The sequence below is a fragment of the Danio rerio genome, chromosome 10, assembly GCF_052040795.2.
Source record: "Danio rerio strain M-AB ecotype USA chromosome 10, GRCz13ab, whole genome shotgun sequence".
Taxonomy (NCBI): domain Eukaryota; kingdom Metazoa; phylum Chordata; class Actinopteri; order Cypriniformes; family Danionidae; genus Danio; species Danio rerio.
Window position 1 is genome coordinate 33,262,403 of NC_141030.1, and position 19,209 is coordinate 33,281,611.

A 19,209-nucleotide genomic window follows, 5' to 3' on the forward strand; every position below is an offset into this window, starting at 1 on the left:
GACAGACATGACACACTACAGAAGAAGAAACTTTAAATCTTGCAGTACTACACCTATCCCCACAATACTCTTCGTCAAGCAAATAATGCAAAAAAAACCTGCAAAAATAGTGTTATCTGAACGGGGTTTAAGTGACCTGACACAACCGCGTAGAGAAAGAAATTAAGTGCTGCAGAAAAACCGACAGGAAAGACAGAATCAAGCTCATGATGCATATTCATGAGATAGATTTATCTTACACACACACATTCGCTCACCCAGCACAGTGTCATCTGTTCACTTTATTAAAAGAAACCTCAGTTGCTTTAGTGTGCAGATTCGCCTCAGGTTAATGCTGTGTGGGCTTTGTGCTGTTTATCAAGGTGTCAAGGCTAGTTGCAAATCAAGCTTAAAAGACAAAGATTTTTCCTTGGTGTCATGAAAAAGGAATGTTTCCATCTGTTGATGCTTCTGAAAGATGTTACAAGCAGTAGACTTTAGTAGAATTCGTCATGCTTAATTTGATGTGCATAAAAGTTTTAGTAGTTTAATGCTTGATGTTAAAATAAAATGTAAAAAATCATTTATTCACATTAATCAACTTAAATTTGAAACGGTCATTTGAGCAGAGAAATATACATTACCTACGATTCCGTACAGAAAATTCCTCCAATTAGAAAGGTGCAGCAAATAGCCTTTTTCATTTATTTCCTTCAAAACAAAGTCTGTGTTCAGTTGTTTTGGTTCATTGCTCATAAACAAGGCTAAAATGAAGCAGGAAAAAAATACATTTAACTAGTGCTGCTGAAAATGTTGACTGGCACTATTTCACAGTATTGAAAGTTAAATTGTTTTAAACTATACAACTATATCTTATAGTTTTATACTTACAGTATATCTTTATACTTATTATATTAGAATATTATTGTACTTCTTCTTGATAATTTGAAAAAGTGGCAGAAGGTAGATTGTTCGGATAAATCATCTGTTGAACTGCATCCCAATCATCACAAATACTGCAGAAGACCTATTGAAACCTGCAAGTTTGGTGAAGAAAAAAATCATAATTTGGGGTTACATTAAGTATGGGAGCATGCAAGAGATCTTCAGAGTGGATGGTGACATCAACAGACTGAAGAACCAAGACATTTGGGCTGCCCATTACATTACAAACCATGGGATACTTCAGCCTCCACATCAAAGTTCCTAAAAGCAAACAAGGTCAAGGTGCTCCAGGATTGACCAGCCCAATCACCAGACATAAACATTACTGAGCATGTCTGGGGTAAGATGGAGGAGGCATTGAAGATGAATCCAAAGAATTTTGATGAACTCTGGGAGTCTTGCAAGAACGCTTTCTTTGTCATTCCAGATGACATTCCACATGTCACTGCAGAGATGTATGGATGCAGTCCTCCAAGCTCATGGGAGTCATACACAATATTACTTCTTCCACTGCAACATGACTATAAAGTTATAGTATTCTATACTGTAAATTATTTCTGTTAAGTGACAAGACTTTTGACTAAACAAAGTTAGACCTTACTGTCTTAACTGATTAATTAAAAATCAAGACATGATCATAATTTTTTTGGGGGTAAACTAAGCGTAATCTAAAGGCCATTCATATAAGCCACTTCTGATGCCTAATAATCAATTAAAAGTCAACATATTATTTGTTGTTCCTAAAACTTGGATAGGCGAAAAGACTTTTGTCAGATAGTGTATGCTATCTTTACACTACTATATATTAACAATATAGACAAAAATGTACCCTAATAGTTTTGATACAGTATGTTGTTAGTATATTGTAATTAGAATGTTTAAAAATTGTAAATATTCAACAGGCACCACAAGTTCTAACTTACAATTGTGTAGTTTTAGAACTGGCAAGAATTCTGGTTAAGTACTATTAATTTTCAAAGCCTCGTCTTTGTAACTCTATAGGGAACAAAGCTAAGAGTAACACTTTAATGTTATGTCCATTTGAGTATTAGTTGACTGTCTGCCTAATATCTGTTGATACTGCTCCTTCAACAGACATTTAACTGACTATAAGAAACTTTGCAAGTACATGTCAACTTACACTTAAAACCCTAACCCCAACCTAACAGTCTACTTATAATCTAATGAGAATTAGCTGGCATGTAGATGCAATGTAACTTAAATTCAACAAACGGAACATGAAAATAAAGTGTGACCAAGCTAAGTTTCAGAAGGACGAGCATGAAGCAAGGGGGCGACAGAATCAATAAAGGATTTGGGACCTAATGTAGCAAAATTACCACTTCTAGCTACTTTTAACAGTGCTTTTGTTTCCATTAGCTTGTCAGGAACAATAGTGGTTCGTTTGAAGTGCTAATTAGTCCACGTGGGTGTTTATTGAGGAAAGCGCATCTTATTATGACATGGCTTGAGGGATATTCAAGCTAAATCACCTTGATGGGCGTAAAAATGTGCCATCCCACATCAGCCAAAACAGAAGAGGCAAAGTATTAGCTGGAAAATGTCCAGTCATAATGGACACGTGTGGACGAACGCACTGAGGCGATTCATACATTATGGCAAGCCCTTTTGACGCTCAATGTTCTCATGCTGCTAAAACCATTTTTTGTCAATACTATCTTATTCATTGAAAACTACTTAATCAATGTCTACCAATGGCTATGCTTGATTTTTGACAAGTACTATTGTTTGTGCACTTCATAACTAGTTCTGTTATATAAGTACTTCATTTAATACTAATACATTGTAAATTCAATGATAATAATAAGGTAAATAAATAATAAATACCCCTTAAACATATACAATACTTCTTTGTTACATACTAGTTGTTATTTTAATAATGACTACTAAATATTCTATAGTTACTACTAAAACATTAACATTTTTGCTATTGACTTTTAATGAGAAATCAAATATTTGATTTTGATAACTGCTCTGTTTTTGATATAATTTATTACATCTATTATATCATCTTGACAGCAGATATTCTAACAGTGATTAGTATCATTTTTGAATTCACTTGAAAGCATTCATTAACCTTTTTACAAATATGATTATAATACTCCAATGACCCTCCGGCATGAGTTTTTTAATGTGATTGTTGTTTAGAACGCATAGCTTTAAAGTAATAAATTTAAATCCAGTATATATATATATATATATATATATATATATATATATATATATATATATATATATATATATATATATATATATATATATATATATATATATATTGTATTTTGTTTGATTTTCATTTTTCTGAACATATTGACAAACTTATTGACAAAGTATCTGATATTGATGTAGTGAAGAGATTAAAGCTGCTGGATTTAAACATGTTAATTCATCAACTACTAAAATACATGAAAGTTAGTGCCCATTTAACTGAGAGGAATTCAGTAAACCTTCTAGGAACCTAATCAGTGTTTTTCTGATATGCGTAAAGCACAACATCCAATTAAGTTTAGAAATAATTAGTATTGCCTTCTGCATAGACATCAGTGTGTATTTTACTAACCAGAAATGTTTTTTTTTTTAGTACTAACGTGTATTTAAATGTTTGAAACCTCAAATGAACTTAATTGTTTTGAAAACACTGATAAATTGGGGTTTATTATAGGTGAAGTGCATCTTTCTCTACCTCAGCACAAGCTATTGCGGTAAAGCAGATTTGAATTTAACAGCTAATCAAGTGACAAACTGAACATTCTGTTACTTATTCATAGACACTAGTCATCTTTTTTTACTAGAGAAAAAGCACAAGTAGCTACTGAATAGGTACCAGTACTTAATATAAAACTCTAATAATTGAACGAAAATTAATAGTATGTATTTTAGATAAAATGTTAAAATGGCTTGCCATTCAGTATACGCGTTCATTCACGAGCTTGTTTGTTGCCACATTTGCAGTGACTCACCAGTTTAATGTGAGCTTTTACACCCCGGATGCTTCATATTGAACTTCCCTCCCACCGTCCTCAATGCAGCTGCTCTCTCTTTCTCACTCTCACTCACTCGCTCCCCAGCGACTCACATTTGCAACACCATGTGGCTCAGAATGCTAATGCCACTCAAGCCCTAGTAATTGGGTCATTTCTTCAGGGGGGAGATGGAAAGGCCATGTTTTTCCTGACCTCAAGAAAAAGTTAAGAAAAAAGTGACTTAAGTTGAGACACTAAAGTCAAAAACACTATTTCCATGCACCTGTCAATTTTTAGGCTTTTCAAAAAGTGCTTTTTTTGCTCTAATGGAAAGAAACCTTCAAAGTAGATTTTAAGTGTTTTTTATCACTTTATCAATTTGTGTCTGTCGATTTAAATTAGGAGTATTTTTTTACTTGCACTTAGCCATATGTCTCGTTTTAGCAATACTTACACCAGACATCAACATTTTAATAAAAGCCAGATTTTATTGTAGTGTTACTGTATTGCCAAAAATTTGTTGCCTGATTATTTTAAACTTTTTTTTTTTGCAGCTGTTATTTGTGCAGTATTTTCTGGATTATGTGGTGATAAAAAGAAATCCATCAAATCTCTTTAGCAAAGTTTGGAAGGAAAAAAAAAACATTACTTCATCCAATGATTTTTGTGCTAGAAATACATTCACTGGTCACTTTATTAGGTACACCTCTCCAGGTGCTTGTTATTGCAAATATCTAATCAGCCAATCACATGGCGGCAACGCAATGCATTTAGACATGTCAACATGGTTAAAATAATCAGCTGCAGTTCAAACCGAGCATCAGAATGGGGAAGAAATGTGATTTGGGTGACTTTCAGTGTTGTATGTTTGTTGGTGCCAAACCTGCTGATCTTAATATTTCAGAAACTGCTGATCTGCTCTAATTTTCACACACAACCATATATAGGGTTTACAGAGAATAGTCCTAAAAAAGAGAAAATATCAAGTGAGCAGCAGTTCTGTATGAGCAAATGCCTTGTTGATGCCAGAGGTTAAAGGAAAATGGCCAGACAAGTCCAACCTTGAGGCAGATGGGCTGCAGCAGCAGAAGACCACACAGAGTGCCACTCCTGTCAGCTAAAAACAGGAAATTGAGGCTACAATTTGAACAGGCTTACCAAAATAGGACAATAAAAGATTTTAACCAATAGGATGGGAGGGTCAAAATTTGGCATCAATAACATGAAAACATGGATCCATCCTGCCTTTGTATCATCGGTTCCGACTGGTGGTGGTGATGTAATTTTGTGGGGATATTTTCTTGGCACATTTTGGGCCCATTAGTACCAATTGAGCACCTTCACAGCATACCTAAAAATTGTGGCTGACCCTGTCCATCCCTTCATGACCACAGTGTACCCATCTTCTGATGACTACTTCCAGCGCCATGTCATAAAGCGCAAATGATCTCAGAGACTGGTTTCTTGAACATGACAACGAGTTCACTGTACTCAAATAGCCTCCACACTCACCAGATCTCAATCCAATAGAGCACCTTTGGGATGTAGTGGAACGGGAGATTTGCATCATGGATGTGCAGCCGACAAATCTGCAGCAACTGCATTATGCTATCATGCATGTCAATATGGACCAAAAACTCTGAGGAATATTTCCAGTTCTTTGTTGACTCTATGCCACAAAGAATTAAGTCAGTTCTGAAGGCAAAAGAGGGTCCAACCTGCTGCTAGCAAGGCGTACCTAATAAAGTGGCCAGTGAGTATAAAAGAAAACTAGTCCATATTTGATTTGAATAAAAGCAAACCTCATTCGAATATTTCAGCATAGCATTTTAGAAAATGTGTAATACAGAAAAGTTAGCAGTTCTGAATGTAATCGATAAACTGGGGAAATATGGTAATAACTATTATACCTTTCACCCTGTTCTCTTGCAGTGTCTTGTGTCAAGTAAACTAATAAGCAGTCTTGTTGTGTTCTGATGAGCACCGTCGCATTTAATGAACTCATTATCTCTGTCTTATTGGTTTCTTATTGGCTCATCCATCAATTATCACATCTGCCAGTTATCTCTCTGATTGTATTTGTAGTCATATTCAGGCCTGTGAGCTTGGAGGGTTTTCTGAAGAGCTGTTGGTGAAACTGAGGAGAAGCGACTCTGCTTCTGCTGCTCTGATTAGTTAACGTCAACCAGAAGCGCTTGTGTGCGCTGCCAAGAAATAACATTCTGCCTCTCACAGTGAACTATGTGGCCACATCAGATGTTGTATTTGATTAGATTGTTTCAGTATAATAATTGTGAAGCTATTTCAGCAGTTGTGATTTGTGTCATTGGTAGGGCTAGAATCTGCTGACAGTTTTTTGCTGTTTCTGCGCAGAATTTTGGTAAAAATCTGCGGATTAATGCGGAATGATTTTGGGAGTATCATAACTAAAACCTTAATATATGAAATAAAAAGTAACACCTTTTTAACTTGCATTTAATGTTTACAATGCAAATCCAATTAGATCCACTTTACTTGGTAAACAAAGCAAGTCTCTCATATAATAGATCTACTAAAAGACAGAAAATATTACTTTACAAACTATGTTGCAAATAAATCATATATTTTCATATTAGACAATAATGTTACAATTAAAATTAGTTTAAAAACTGAATAAATATGAATATAAGCACATTCACACATGTAAACAAACAGAATCAGTGATGGGCAAAAAATCTGCGCAATTCTGTGCGCGCAGATTCCGTGTAGGCCTAATCATTGGAGATGTGGAATTTTTTTTCTGTGGTCCTAGTGATAATATACAGTAGTTAACATTTGAAGTGGATCAAATCCTTTCATCAGAGGTCCTAGCTTTATTGAACAACACCAATTTTTGTCTTGGGGAAAAACTTTTTTAAACCACTTCAAGTGTTGACTACTGTAATCTATATGGCCACTAATACAGAGTTTTGATTATGTCCATCAGTTTGTTTATTATATTGATTGCTTTAAATATTGGAATTTTATGTGTGTTGTTTACCGAATGTATATGTTGTTATATATGTTTTATTTATATATACAGTAATAATAATAATAATAATAATAGTAATGATAATAATAATAATAATAATAATAATAATGAATAATTCCTTACATTTATATAGCGATTTTCTGGGCACTCAAAGCGCTTTACACATAGTGGGGAATCTCCTCATCCACCACCAGTGTGCACCATGCACCTGGATGACATGACGGCAACCATATTGCGCCAATCCGCTCACCACACACCAGCTGATTGGTGGAGAGGAGACAGAGTGATGAAGCCAATTATGATATGGGGAGGGTTAGGAGGCCATGAGGGAAAGGGGCCAGTGGGCAAATTTAGAGATGCCGGGGTAAAACCCCTGCGCTTTTTCGAAGGACATCCTGGGATTTTTAACAATCACAGAGAGTCAGGACCTCAGTTCAACATCTCATCCGAAAGACGGTGCTCAATGAGCATTATAAAGTCCCCGTCACTATACTGGGGCATTAGGACCTGCACAGAACGCAGACTGGCCGCCCTCTGCTGGCCTCACTAACATCACTTTCGTCAGCAACCTAGCTTTCCCATGTGGTCTCCCATCCAGGTACTGACCAGGCGAAGACTTTTTTTTTTTTTTTTTGCATGTTTATCACAATTTAATATATTCCAGATCGTCAAACTAATTTTAATATTAGTCTAAGATGACACAAGTAAATCAAATGCAGTTTTTAAATTAAGGTTTTTATTATCCCTTTGTGAACATAACTCTTGTTTATCATACCAGAGTTCAATTTTCCAACCCCGTCCCTGATTACTGCCACACCTGTTTGCAATAAAGAAATCACTTAAATAGGATCGTCTGACAAAGTGAAGTAGACCAAAAGATCCTCAAAATCTAGACATTATGATGAGAATCAAAGAAACAAATGAGAAAGAAAATAATTGAAATCCACCAGTCTGGAAAATGCTAAAAGGTCATTTCTAAAGCTTTGGGACTTTAGCAAACCACAGTGAGTAGCATTATCTACCAATGGCAAAAACATGGAACAGTGGAGAACCTTCCCAGGAGTGGTTGTCCAACGAAAATACCCCAAAAGTGCAGTAACAACTCATACAAGAGGTCACGAATGACCCCACAACAATATCCAAAGAACTGCAGGCCTTACTTTCCTCAGTTAAGGTGAGTGTTTGTGACTCCACTATAAGAAAAGACATGGCAGAGTTCCAAGATGAAAACTACTGCTGAACAAAAAGAACATTATGGCTTGTCTCAGTTTTGCCACAAAACATTTTAATGAGCCCCAATACTTTTGGGAAAACACTATGTGGACTGACGAAACAAAATTTTGATGGTGTGTGTCCCATTATGTGTGGCGTTAAAATAACAGCACTTTTCAGAAAAAAAAAATACCAACAGTAAAATATGGTTGTGGTAGTGTGATGCCCTGGGACTGTTTTTCTGCTTCAGGACCTGGAAGACTTGCTGTGATAAATGGAGCCATGAATTCTGCTGTACACCAAAATATCCTGAGGGAGAATGTCTGGCAATCTGTTAGTGACCTCAAGCTGAAGCAAACTTGGGTTCTGCAGCAGATCAAGGCACATCAGCAAGTCCACCTCTGTTGAAGAAAAACAAAATGAAGGCTTTGGAGTGGCCTAGTCAAAGTCCTGACCTGAATTCAATTGAGATGCTGTGGCATGATCTTAAATAGGTGGTTAAAGCTTGAAAACTTTTCAGTGTGGCTGAATTGCAGCAGTTCTGCAAAGAGGAGTGGGCCAAAATTCCTCCACAGTGCTGTAACAGACTCATTACAAGTTATCAAAACTGGAGGCATGCAACGTGTGATATTGGGTTTATACAATAGTTTTGCGGCATAATCGTCTATATTAAAAATAAATTAAGCACGAAGGGTTTAAAAATCTTTTTGTATGAGGAACTACTTTCTTCTGCAATGGATTGAAATCAGCAAGCATTCGTTAAAAATTCTAACATCACTCTTGTACATCGTATTATTATGTTTTGAGTGGAGCTTGTGTCATTTTCGGTCAAAAATATCTTGCTTGTTGTATAGAGTCAGAATTAACCAGGGGTATGAATGATTTTATGCTTGACTGTATAGTCAAGATAGAACCAAATCACTAAGTTAATTATTTATCTTGTAATTTAGTAAAGTGATAAATATGTCCCCAGTTCAAAATGTTCTATTATATCCTGGTGCCGACTCTCAACTAGATGACCGAATATGTTCCGAAATCCTCCTGCATGACCCGAAGCCCTTCAGCGAGAATTCAACAACTGAACTAATATGAGAAATGTAGCAGAGTGAGACTCTGCTTTTTGACATCTGCTTGGTCCTCATGTTGAAGAGCAGGTGTAGATGCTGTAAATGAAAGGTCATGTCGCTCTGAGGAAAGCAGTGAGAGAGTATTCATCTATGTTTCTCTCTCTCTCTCTCTCTGTTTAACAGCTGAGGCAGAAACGAGCTTGTTCACTGGGTTTCAATTAGCCATGAATGACTGTTTCTCTTTCTCCAGCTGTCTGAAATACTCCGTTAGTAAGGGGAGGGGGAGTCAAAATGTGAAACATGCACACTCACTGTAAATGCCAAGGCTGCCTTATTATCCAGCACTTTTTAAAATGTCCTTGTTTGCAATCATCTCTCTGGACAGCACCTGTGAAATAATGTTGCCTGTCAGTGAATACTTTTATTTAGTAAAAAATATTAACAAACTGAGTGTTGTAGTGAAATCAGCTCAATTTATAAACATTAATGATCAATAATAACAAGTTATCATTAATTACGAACATTCAGAATTACCTTATGACTAATAGGACGTATTAACGTATGACTAATACCTGTTTTTCTGGCTCTTTCTCTCTCTTACCGTGATCTTTCTCTGATGCTTAGAAGATCAAGTCTTGTTGTTTGTTTGGAGTTTGCTGCACTGATCGGAGTATACCCATGGCACAAACTTTAAGTTATAATTTGCTGGAAAATAAGAAACGTGGACTCGAAACAGGCCTTCTTATATGTTGGTGACATTCGTAAATGATGTGGGGGTGTAACAGGTATTTAAAAGAATTGATCAGGTGACTCCCATTCTTTCCTGACTGACCAATAGCATGAGTGGAAAAGTTGCACAGGAAACATTCTTAGTTCCTCCTTGCTGCTTTGTACTATCCCAAGGCAGACAGACCAAACTTTAACTCTTGGTTTGAAATTGCACCAAGCATACCAGATATCGTCCTGTGTGCTGGATCATGAGCTGTAGAATTATGTATGAAGAAGAATGACATCAAGCATGACACTTTTAGAAATACATAAAACAGAATTCATGCGTTCTTAGTTTGGCTAATGTCTTGAAAAGAGCATATACAAGTGTACAAATTAAGAGAGAAATTAAGGAAGAGAATACATGGGTTACAAACACATTTCATGAATTTTGAGATTTCTGTGAGTCCATTTAAATAGTGTGTGTCTTTGGGTGTGGGTTCCAGGGTGGAGAGTGTTTTTCTTTGAAATGTCTTTGATGATGGGACTGGTTGATTCTGGCCAGCATTTTGGTAAATAAAATGTCACCGAGTGACTTCCACCAGTATAGTCACTGCACTAGGTGTCATAAACTCATGAAGAAGAACCCAGACCCTTTTAGGGGTAACAATGGAATTTCACATCCGGACTGTATGCTACAGTGTACAGCAGTGGTTCCCAACCTTTTTTTTTTTTGTCCTAGACCCCCTTTTCCCTTGGAAAATATTGTAACGCCCACCTCCACATTTAAAGAGCCCATATTATACATGAAATAGGGTCATATCTTGGTTGTAAGGGTCTCCAACAACAGTTTAATATGCATGCAAGGTCAAAAAACACTTTCATGGTCTTATAATCTGCATTTATTTTTACCTAATTATCCCAGCGACTCCTGTATGAATCGTCCAGTGATTCATTTGTTCCCAAACCCCTCTTTAGCGCGAAGCTAATCTGCGCTGATTGGACCAATGACAGTCTGTTGCAATTGGTCGACTGCCTTCAGTCAGAGAGTGAAATGCCAAACAACTAATCAGCAATATAAAAGTAATCACAGTTCATACACGCTCGATAGTGTAGGCGTGGATTTTAGCTGCCAGTGGGTCAATGTAAATACAGACTATGGACTTGAAAATTCAGACGACTATTTTATTGAGCAAAAACTCCAAAAACAGTTGAGGAGATCACATAGCTTGTTTCACTCTGCTCTTTTCACAGACACACACACACATATTGCGCACACACACACACACACGCACTTAACCCTGCTCCGGTCGACAACGCGCGCGCACACACGCACGCACACACACAAACACACACACACACCTCCGGACGACAGCGCGCGCACACGCACACACAGACACACACACTACTCCTCGTCCACGGAGCTCCGTTAACAAAGCAGCACGCGTCGCGTTTTTAACGTGACTTTGCACGCGATAAGAGAATATAGCCAGTTAACCTGATACAGTACACGCGGTTACAAGTAACAAATCACAACTAAATACATTTGCAAGCTAGAGTCAACGAGGCAACTTTAATCGCACGTACTTACACTTGAGAAATGGAGGAAGAAAAATCCATCCTGACATCCATCAGTAAGTTACTCTTTACTGATCCTTCCTTTAACAAACGCTGATGAAGTATTCTTTGTAGCATGTAGCTTCCAGAAGTTTCCAGTAGTTTCCAACTGCTTGGTTATAATGCTGAGGTTTCATCTTTGGGTAGAGACTCAATATATCCATCTGCAGTGTGACTTCAATCGGCCGGCATGTTTGTGTGTGTGTTTGTGGGTGTGTGTCTGGGTTTCTGCGTCAGAGGGCGGGGCCTCAGGTTTGAAATCTCCCGGGTTTGCACGTGCACGTGAATAACTTGGTTTCGTTCGTACCTCATGGCGAAACACCTAATGAATCGGTATCAAGGAGACTCGTTTGAAGCACTATGAGTCGACTCTTTTATAGATGAATCAACAGTTTTAAACACTGTACACTAACAGATTTAAGCCTTAGCTGGATACTTCACTTCACTTAGAGCTGTGTTACACACTACATGGAGGGAAATTTTCAAAAACCCATAATATGGGCTCTTTAATGATATTATTGTTCATATAAGTTTTCAGTAATGATGACAAAAAATGTTGTTTTCAAATAAACGGTATGATTATTACTATATCTAGATTTTTTAATGCACAAACAATAACCTAATGTAAAAATATAAAAGCAAAACATTAGTAGGCCATTTGTTGCTGAAAAACGTAAGGCTTTAGCCTTTAAATTTGCCCTATTTGAAATTTAGTAACAAAAAAAAAGCAGTATTCACACTGGTGTATAAAGGAAACAATAATATAGTCTGTTACAATTTAATTAATTGTTTCGTAGGTTGCTAGGCAACCATCAATCGTTTTCCCACAGGATGACAAGCTGCCACTTACTCTATCAGCTGTTACTTTGATACAAGTTTTATTTTTGGAGAAAGTTACAATGCACGGCATTGTTTGGGACTTCTGTGTTTATCTAAGAAAACTAATCTTACCGAAATATGAATATTTCATACAAGCTAAAGTTGATCGTTCAATTCTTGTTACGTGACTCGCGGTGAGTGCAAGCCGTGCACCTCCATTGAAAACAACAAACTTGTTCAAACTCTAGAAAGGCTGATATGTGAATGACCCCTAAAAGGCCGCCGTCATTTGCGATCTCTATCAGCTGATCTTCTTGCACAAACATGCTGGATTCACCTGATTTGTTGACAACTGGGTTGCGAATCCATACCTTGGCAGTTTGCTGGGCCTTTACTGGGTCTTAGCAACGACACTTTCTAAAAACGCCTTTTACTTACTTATTTTGCTTCTTGTGAGTTAAATTTGGGCGAGTTGTAAGCAAGAGAGTATGGTCATTTTTCATAATAAAAGACTTTTTATTTTTAAATAAAAGATCAATCAGATGCAAATAATAAATAAAAGGAAAATAGTTAATGATTTCTTGTGCAGCCTGGTACCAAATAATCCACGAATCGGTGGTTGAGGAATAATTTCCTTGCCAAAAATGTGTAAAAAATATCTATAGAATTATGCAGAATGGTTAACACATAAAATAAAAATAAAAACTTTTATTTTAGGTTTGCAATCAAAATCCAGTTAGAACCAATTATTTGGTAAATTAAGCTGCAGCAGATCTCATATTATATATCCATTACAAATTTGCAAACTGTAAAAAATGTTTTCAGTTTTTATCATGTTTTTGACCAAAATCAGCATTTTACAAAGATGTTTAAATGATTTCTGTCAACACTGGAGTCAAATAAATACATTAGACATGTATAAACATTTGAACAGTTGGACCAGCTGTTATGTATTAATAAACATAATATGATTTATTGTGTATATTGAAGACTCTTGTGATTATGCTACTAGAAGAGTTAAGCAGTTTGATGGCGTGACTTCAGACAATTGTTATTCACCTTCTGATTGGTGGAAGGAGGGGCATGTTTGCATTTGCTGAAATCATGACCATGAGAGCCTCCATGCTGGTTTTGAAAAGCTCTTTAACACGTATTAGAGCGCCATGCGGCCGTTAATTTAGCTTCACGTATTAAAGAATAATTAAGATGAACATCTCTAATCAAGCACAAAGATGACCCTCACTCCAATTCGAACTTGAAATTGGATTGGTTGCCTTTGAATGTCATTTCTGGCTATGAACTCATGCTTAAAGGGCTGCTTGATCCAGCATGTCTGCCCCAGAGGCCTGTCCCTTTGTACGCGCAGGTAAATGATTATGGATTTCAGTGTCCAGACTCAGATTTAGACAATTACAGCTGACGCGGTGAGCTGAATAAATATGAGGCTCAATTTTGAAAATGTCCATTCCTGTCTCTTTCAAGGAGAATAAGCTGAATGGTGGTGTTTTTGAGAGGTTTTTTTGACTTATTCGTTCTGGAAACACTCAAAATGCATTAATCACTGGTGTTAATATGAAAATGTAATCATCACATACAGTATGACTCATGTTATTTCAACTTAATTTAGGCAAATGGAATCCCAGACCCGTTTTAAATAGAGATCAAATAGCATTTATTTCAATTTATCTAGTTCAGAGATGTATAAAGTACTAGAGACCCATACTTAAGTAAAAGTACAAGTGCTTTATCAAAAATTGACTTGAGTAGAAGTAGAAGTGCTCTTTAAGCACCATACTTAAGTGGAAGTACAAAAGTATTCAACATTTTTTGTACTTAAGTATTACAAGTAGTTTATTTCAAAATTTACTACTCAAGTACTGAAAGTAAAAGTACAAGTATTGTGTAATGTAGTTATTAAAGAAAGCAGTCAAAATACACTAATTGTTTTGTTTATTTTAAATATCTTTTTGGGGTACTTGATTAAGCAGAACAAAAAGAAACATGGCTTATGATACTGTTTTTCTCTGTAAATAGTTTCTATGGTACAAGAGCTCACATCGTCAGGCCCTTTTACCAGAAAATGCCTTCACTGATGAGATAATTCAGCATGTTCACTCACATACATACTCTCTCTCTCACACACACACACACTGCCCTGCACACACCTAAATGTACACTCTCTCCCCACTCTCACACATTCATACACTCTCACACACACAGTTCTCTCTCTCTCTCTCACACACACATTTTTGTGAATTGTGGGGACATTATATAGGTTGCAATTGTTTTTACACTCTCTCTTACACACACACACACACACACACACACACACACACACACACACACACACACACACACAGACGCACACACAGGTACAATCACACTGTTGTTTTCTCTTACACATTATTCACTCTCACTCACACACACACAAAGACACACTCACACTTTGGGAGTTTTAAAGTTTGATTGCTTTAAAATAAAAAGCTTTAAACTAAACAAGCAAACTAAACCCTGCTTCACAAATTCACTTGATTTTGATTTTATTGTAAAAAAAACAGGAAAATGTGTATATTACTGTGTTAAATGAAAATCTGAAATATTTTATGGCTTATGGCTATGATTTAGTAATAATTTTTATTTATTTTTATTATGTTTTTAATGAAATTGGTCTTACAGTTCATATTTTCTGTAGTATATTTATTAATTCTGGTACTTACCATAAACCAACATCTCAACCATTTGGTAGAGGCTGATATTTTAGAAATAATGTGATGTGTTGAATAAAAATGCACTGATTGTGTTAACTAGCGACATTTGGAGTTAAGAAATGCAATAAAAAAAATTATATTGCTTTTGTCTTGGTGTGACAGTTAAAGGGGTTTTTGTAATAAAATTTTGTCCTTTAATACAGCAGTCAGATATACGAACTGTGCCCTTAATTTGACCTGCTCAAAGAAAACACTCTTTCTGGATGTATCAAACAAAACTCATGCACAGAAGGCAGCACAAGCATTTACAGCAATAAACTCATGTCAATATTATCCCGCCTGCTTTGTGAGCGATGACAGGCGGGTCTTACACAGCTCTGATTGGTTATTGTCCTCAACAGAAAGGGCTTTAGAAATATAAGCGCTGTTCGCCCATGGCGGGAAGAATACGCGATTATCACAGGTAATAGACACAGTGAAGAAAACTTGGCACGCTCATGTCTGGATCCACAGCTTTAACAGCTAAGAAGAGAGGAAAAGTTACCTTACAAACTGGCCATCGGGTCAAATGTCCAAAGTGAGAGAGCGAGAGATAGGCAGAGGTGAAGTTTTACAACATTTCTCCCTAATAGTAAACTAGCGGCTGGTATGCTGTGCCGCCTCGCCCTCGCGCCTCCGTCCTTCGCCATAGTATTGCGACATCGCTCATAGGAGATAAATGACGTCATCACGTAATAACCGGGTATGACCTATTACTGAACTGATATCAATCATTTTGACACCCCTAGTAACGAGTAACGATGCAGCACATAAAAAATCTATCGGAGTAAAAGTATTAAACTCATGTAAAATATGTACTTAAGTAAAAGTGGAAGTAGGAGAAAAAAATAATACTCCAGTAAAGTACAGATACTGCCTTTTAGTACTTAAGTACAGTAGTGAAGTAGTTCTACTTCGTTACTATACATCTCTGATCTAGTTTAACATCTACACAAATGACTCTTTTAAGACAATTAATTATAATCATTCATTTGGATGACCAGATGTTTCAGTTCATAACTACTTTGATATTTATAGTTTTTAGGAGTGGGAAAGTAAAATCAAACTGATCTCAGAACTGGCAGTTCACTGAGTTCTCATTGAGTGAACCAAAACTCAAAATCTTAATTGAAACTCATCAGAATCTCCAAAATAGGTGAAGATTAAAACCTTACGAGTCTGTGTCTTTACATAAAACACCTCATCATTTACCCCTCTAAATCCTATCCCACGCAAAGCATCACAGGAATTAACCATCGACTAGACAGTGGTTGTGTCCGATATCGGCTACTACTCAGTAGGTACTGCATTTGAATTTACTACTCGGCCGTTATACAGTATGAATTTGAGCAGTATGAATGGAACTCGGACATACTTCATCTCCATTTTGTCATCATCACTTGACCTTCCCGTGACAATTACGTTGCTTCACTCTCATTCATAAATTCTCTTGCATGCATCATGGGATAGCATAGCATCCATGCGATGCTCACTTCAGAATCTCGCTGGAAGTAGTAGGTCATCCAGGTACTTCTCGTATACTGATTTTCAAATTTTATGAATTTGAATACTCACCCTCTATTTTGTTTTTAGCATACTATATAATATGGATGTATGTGTTTTCAGACACAGCTAGCAGCACAAAATATTGCATAACTTTACTGCAAACAAATTTAAGTGGGTTGAACATAAACTGTCAAAACTTTTCAAGATATGTGTTGTTTTAGCACATATTAAGCAAATGTTTTTACCAAGCAGCATTTTTGTTTTCATTTAGAATGTAATATATGAAGATTTCAACAGCAAAAACCTTTAAGTGCTGTCTGAAATTTTCCTTTAAATTTGTGTTTTTCTCAGCCTCCTATGTTTATGTTCCGGTATTTCACTTTAAATGCAATGAAAATAACCTATTCTTTGCACTAAGGCCAAGTTCAGATTGGATGATTTTAGCCTCGATTTTGACTCGCTGACAGGTTTTGAGAAATCGCAAGCAAATCAGTGCGCGTTTACGTACGAGTAACAATTACACAGTATGAACTATCAAAGACACGATCTGAGAGAATCGCAGATGAGTCGCCAAAGCCTGTGAGATATTTGGTGTGCTAAATATCTGGAGCTGTCGACAATTCAAATCACACAGCGTGAAATGTGTTCTGATTGAAAATAACATCAGCGATCACCTACAGCCAATGAGAAAGCAGCATTCACTACTATGGGTATCTGCAGGCCAGCGGTATGTTAGGGGAGTTAAAAGTTTTTTTTTTTTTTGTCTATTTCAGGGGTCACCAATCTCGGTCCTGGAGGGCCGGTGTCCCTGCAGGGTTTAGCTCCAACTTGCCTCAACACACCTGCCTAGATGTTTCAAGTATACCTAGTAAGACCTTGATTAGCTTGTTCAAGTGTGTTTGATTAGGGTTGGAGCTTAAATCTGCTGGACACCGGCCCTCCAGGAACAAGTTTGGTGACCACTGGTTTATTTGGACCCATGGAATGGAGTAAAAACTACTGTAAATTTGGCAGCAACACATGTCTCTTTTACATATCATTTGATCAATACCACAACCGAGTTGAAAAGGAAAAAAATTGAGGAGAAATTGCTAATTCTCTTCAAAAGCCAGGGAAACAAAAAGGCTTCATTTTCGTTATGTTGTTAATAAGACTACGTGATCTTGCAGTGTTTCTATGTTACTTCTTGCATGCGCTTGTTTTAAGGCATGGTTTGCAGACCGAGACAAAGTTGTCGACGATTCTTCCTATTGTAAAGTCATGCAAATTGAAACCCCCTTTGCCGAATTATTTTGCAGTGTAAACACAGCAGTGACGGAACACTACCCCAGTTAGTCACGCAGTGTGAAAACATCTGTGACGCCACTACTTTGAGAACCGTGCAGTCTGAACACGGCATAAGAGTAAAATCACTGAAACTACACTGCGATGTTGTGAACCCCCCCATATATATATATATATATATATATATATATATATATATATATATATATATATATATATATATATATATATATATATTCAGTGTCCATAAAATTCCAAAAAAATTTACAAAAATATATATACAAAAATACTAAGTATCAAATCAACCAATCAAATAAAGTTGAATATATACAACACAAAAACAAATCAAAGATAAAAAGTTAAACGTACAAGTATCCACTCACTGAGAAAATTGCTCACGGCTCTGCCACAGCACGCTTGCTCACCAGGTAAACTGACCCCGAGCTGGAGTCTGGCATTCCTCTTTATATGCCAGACTCCGTCCATCGATTGGCACAAGCCATTCAGCTATGTCTACACTGCAAAAAACAAAAATGTTTTCTTACTTTTTAATCTTGTTTAGTCCAAATTTCTAAACATTCTTAAATCAAGAAACATAATGTCTTGTTTTAAGAAACAATATGCCAAAATTAAGTGACTTTTTCCTTAAAACAAGCTAAATAATCTGCCAATTAGGTAAGCAAAATAATCTTTTGTCGAAAGGAAAAACAAGATTATTTTGCTTACCCCATTGGCAGATTATTTTGTTGGTTTTAAAGACAAACTCTTTTCATTTTGGCATATTATTTCTTAAAGCAAGACATTGTGCTTTGCTTGTCACGAAAATTCGGAATTTTTAGATATTTAGACTAGAAAACAGACAAAATATCTAAGTAAGAAAAGCATTTTTTGCAGTGTATAAAACATACTTCTCTTAAAACTTGCCTTAAATGGCATTTCTTTAAACAACAGACTGAGAAAAATGCACATTGTAGAGGACAATTTCAGATGGTAAGGATTGCAAAGAGGCTTTTGCATGTAAACTCTTCATATGCTCAGCAATATAGTGTTTAATTTAGTTCTTTAGCAAGCAAATGTGTTGTTGCAACTGCTATGAACCTCTTTCCACATATTTATTTTCTGCTGCCGGTTGAGGATATCAATAGTTAGGTTTCTAATCAAAGATGCAAATTAGACTTGTGTTTAAAACTGGAATATCGCATGAAATGTTTGCAAATAATGCAGCATTTCCATCCAATGAGTCAAAGAGAACAAAATCGCAAAACAAAGTCCTTTCCTGATAATACCATAAAAAAGGTATCTGTTGAAATCACTTACATTTTTCTGAGTGT

The 19,209-nt window shown here is 36.3% G+C and overlaps 1 protein-coding gene and 1 long non-coding RNA gene across 7 annotated transcripts in view; both read left to right on the forward strand.

Moving 5' to 3' along the window:
• The window catches only part of dlg2 (discs, large homolog 2 (Drosophila)), a gene marked incomplete at its 5' end in the record, with an annotated part of 395,575 nt that overhangs the window by 227,854 nt on the left and 148,512 nt on the right, over positions 1-19,209 (forward strand).
• On the forward strand, positions 12,316-17,707 carry LOC147842118 (uncharacterized). The gene is made up of 3 exons (XR_015501292.1): positions 12,316-14,030; positions 16,029-17,369; positions 17,539-17,707. It is a non-coding gene; the product is annotated as an uncharacterized LOC147842118 (long non-coding RNA).